At 49.3% G+C, this 4,097-nt stretch overlaps 1 pseudogene; it reads left to right on the top strand.

The window, feature by feature from the left end:
• The window catches only part of LOC140399435 (transketolase-like protein 1), a 19,721-nt pseudogene extending 19,694 nt beyond the window's left edge, over positions 1-27 (top strand).
• The last annotated feature ends 4,070 nt before the right edge of the window (positions 28-4,097 follow it).

The following is a 4,097-nucleotide window of genomic DNA, read 5'->3' as shown; positions in this document are numbered from 1 at the left end:
CACCAATAAAACTTGACATTTCTTTGACCCCTTGTTGCCTTTTTTTTTACCTGCTATCAATATGGCCGTCAATGAGGTTGCCCTTCTTTCTTTAGATATCGATATTATATTGCTCAGTCGGCTGGTATCGAATGATACCACCACAAGGTTCAACCGGATAGCGATCAAAGAGTCAAACACCACTTTGTTAGTTCAAGATCAATGGTATTTACACACGATTAACATGCAACATAAACACTACGAGTTAAACTACACCTAACAACTATGACAACCTGTACTTAACTTCGGGCACCCGGCTTAGGTCAGAGGAACAGTGGCCCTTGTTCGAATCTGGATCTGCTGGGTCTGGAGAAGTAACTGCTGCTCCGCTGGGCTCATCCGTCTGTTCGCGAGCGTTGGACTTGGACTTGTTTCTGGTCGTGGTGCAGTTGGAGATAGATGTTGCTGGAGCGCCCGGTCCAAAAGAGGCTGAACACATGGTGGACTCTCTTTATCCTTGGGAGGGGTTTCGCGCTCTTTTGGGCGGTCCTTCGGATTGGACCCCATTAATTGGGCAGTTCTCGATCACTGCCTTCGATCCGAGCCAATAAAGGGGCGGGTGCCTTGCTGGCCGGGCGTGTCCTAAGCGGTCATTGAACCTGTTGTTGATGCTTCCTGAGTACAGGGGGTGGCGCCGAAATGTCTGCAATTGTATCTTCTTATCACAGCTATACTGCGAGAGGACACCTCAGAGGGCAGTGAGGCTATATGGGTAGAGATCAGGAATAAGAAGGGTGCAGTCACAATGTTGGGGGTATACTACAGGCCTCCCAACAGCCAGCAGGAGATAGAGGAGCAGATAGGTAGACAGATTTTGGAAAAGAGTAAAAACAACAGGGTTGTGGTGATGGGAGACTTCAACTTACCCAATATTGACTGGGACTCACTTAATGCCAGGGGCTTAGACGGGGCGGAGTTTGTAAGGAGCATCCAGGAGGGCTTCTTAAAACAATATGTAAACAGTCCAACTAGGGAAGGGGCGGTACTGGACCTGGTATTGGGGAATGAGCCCGGCCAGGTGGTAGATGTTTCAGTAGGGGAGCATTTCGGTAACAGTGACCACAATTCAGTAAGTTTTAAAGTACTGGTGGACAAGGATGAGAGTGGTCCGAGGATGAATGTGCTAAATTGGGGGAAGGCTAATTATAACAATATTAGGCGGGAACTGAAGAACATAGATTGGGGGCGGATGTTTGAGGGCAAATCAACATCTGACATGTGGGAGGCTTTCAAGTGTCAGTTGAAAGGAATACAGGACCGGCATGTTCCTGTGAGGAAGAAAGATAAATACGGCAATTTTCGGGAACCTTGGATGACGAGTGATATTGTAGGCCTCGTCAAAAAGAAAAAGGAGGCATTTGTCAGGGCTAAAAGGCTGGGAACAGACGAAGCCTGTGTGGCATATAAGGAAAGTAGGAAGGAACTTAAGCAAGGAGTCAGGAGGGCTAGAAGGGGTCACGAAACGTCATTAGCAAATAGGGTTAAAGAAAATCCCAAGGCTTTTTACACGTACATAAAAAGCAAGAGGGTAGCCAGGGAAAGGGTTGGCCCACTGAAGGATAGGCAAGGGAATCTGTGTGTGGAGCCAGAGGAAATGGGCGAGGTACTAAATTAATACTTTGCATCAGTATTCACCAAAGAGAAGGAATTGGTAGATGTTGAGTCTGGAGAAGGGGGTGTAGATAGCCTGGGTCACATTGTGATCCAAAAAGACGAGGTGTTGGGTGTCTTAAAAAATATTAAGGTAGATAAGTCCCCAGGGCCTGATGGGATCTACCCCAGAATACTGAAGGAGGCTGGAGAGGAAATTGCTGAGGCCTTGACAGAAATCTTTGGATCCTCGCTGTCTTCAGGGGATGTCCCGGAGGACTGGAGAATAGCCAATGTTGTTCCTCTGTTTAAGAAGGGTAGCAAGGATAATCCCGGGAACTACAGGCCGGTGAGCCTTACGTCAGTGATAGGGAAATTACTGGAGAGAATTCTTAGAGACAGGATCTACTCCCATTTGGAAGCAAATGGATGTATTAGTGAGAGGCAGCACGGTTTTGTGAAGGGGAGGTCGTGTCTCACTAACTTGATAGAGTTTTTCGAGGAGGTCACTAAGATGATTGATGCAGGTAGGGCAGTAGATGTTGTCTATATGGACTTCAGTAAGGCCTTTGACAAGGTCCCTCATGGTAGACTAGTACAAAAGGTGAAGTCACACGGGATCAGGGGTGAACTGGCAAGGTGGATACAGAACTGGCTAGGCCATAGAAGGCAGAGGGTAGCAATGGAGGGATGCTTTTCTAATTGGAGGGCTGTGACCAGTGGTGTTCCACAGGGATCAGTGCTGGGACCTTTGCTCTTTGTAGTATATATAAATGATTTGGAGGAAAATGTAACTGGTCTGATTAGTAAGTTTGCAGACGACACAAAGGTTGGTGGAATTGCGGATAGCGATGAGGACTGTCTGAGGATACAGCAGGATTTAGATTGTCTGGAGACTTGGGCGGAGAGATGGCAGATGGAGTTTAATCCGGACAAATGTGAGGTAATGCATTTTGGAAGGTCTAATGCAGGTAGGGAATATACAGTGAATGGTAGAACCCTCAAGAGTATTGAAAGTCAAAGAGATCTAGGAGTACAGGTCCACAGGTCATTGAAAGGGGCAACACAGGTGGAGAAGGTAGTCAAAAAGGCATACGGCATGCTTGCCTTCATTGGCCGGGGCATTGAGTATAAGAATTGGCAAGTCATGTTGCTGCTGTATAGAACCTTAGTTAGGCCACACTTGGAGTATAGTGTTCAATTCTGGTCGCCACACTACCAGAAGGATGTGGAGGCTTTAGAGAGGGTGCAGAAGAGATTTACCAGAATGTTGCCTGGTATGGAGGGCATAAGCTATGAGGAGCGGTTGAATAAACTCGGTTTGTTCTCACTGGAACGAAGGAGGTTGAGGGGCGACCTGATAGAGGTATACAAAATTATGAGGGGCATAGACAGAGTGGATAGTCAGAGGCTTTTCCCCAGGGTAGAGGGGTCAATTACTAGGGGGCATAGGTTTAAGGTGAGAGGGGCAAGGTTTAGAGTAGATGTACGAGGCAAGTTTTTTACGCAGAGGGTAGTGGGTACCTGGAACTCTCTACCGGAGGAGGTAGTGGAAGCAGGGACGATAGGGACATTTAAGGGGCATCTTGACAAATATATGAGTAGGATGGGAATAGAAGGATACGGACCCAGGAAGTGTAGAAGATTGTAGTTTAGTCGGGCAGTATGGTCGGCACGGGCTTGGAGGGCCGAAGGGCCTGTTCCTGTGCTGTACATTTCTTTGTTCTTTGTATCGGTTAGGGACTTCAGGTGACGGCGGGCGGGAGGCAGCCGCGCGTTGGAGGGCTCCCGTTCGGGAACGGCATTTTCTGGGAGTAACGCCCGCTCCTAGGGCCAGCGACGGCAGTAAAGGTCGGGGGATAGCGCAAGGAGAAGAAGGATGTCGAAAATCACCAAAACAAACGGCTGGGAAAAAAGCGGCTGAAAGTCCGTTGGGGAGGGGAAAGGTCACCGCGGGGTCAACAAAGAAAATGGAGGCTGGAGCACCAGGGGAGGCCGCAGTGCTTACGGCTGAAGAAATAATTAAGGTGACGGCTGCGGAATTCCAAAAGCAGTTGGCGCAGATTGCGAAATGCATGGAGACGGCGAGGAAGGAGATGAGGGAGGTTTTGAGTGTGCTGGTGGAGGAGGCGGTTTCCCCGGTGAGGATGGAGGTGGCGAGCGCAGTGGTGGAGGTGCGAGAGCAAGGGGAGGCGCTGAAGGAAGTGGAGGAGACGGTTTTGCAGCACGGTGAACAACTTGCCTCGATGGGGAAGGAGATGCGGAAGGTGATGGACACGAACAAGGATCTGCGAGGAAAAATGGAAGACCTGGAAAACCGATCCAGGCGACAGAATTTGAGGATCGTGGGGCTGCCCGAAGGAGTTGAAGGACCGAAGCCGACTGAGTATTTTGCCGCGATGCTGGCAAAACTACTGGGGGACGGGGGAGGACCCCTCCCAATATGAACTGGATCGGGCTCATCGGTC

This window comes from Scyliorhinus torazame, chromosome 22 (assembly GCF_047496885.1).
Source record: "Scyliorhinus torazame isolate Kashiwa2021f chromosome 22, sScyTor2.1, whole genome shotgun sequence".
Lineage (NCBI taxonomy): Eukaryota > Metazoa > Chordata > Chondrichthyes > Carcharhiniformes > Scyliorhinidae > Scyliorhinus > Scyliorhinus torazame.
The sequence above is the reverse complement of the archived record's forward strand: the minus strand, read 5'-3'. Positions and strand labels throughout refer to the sequence as shown.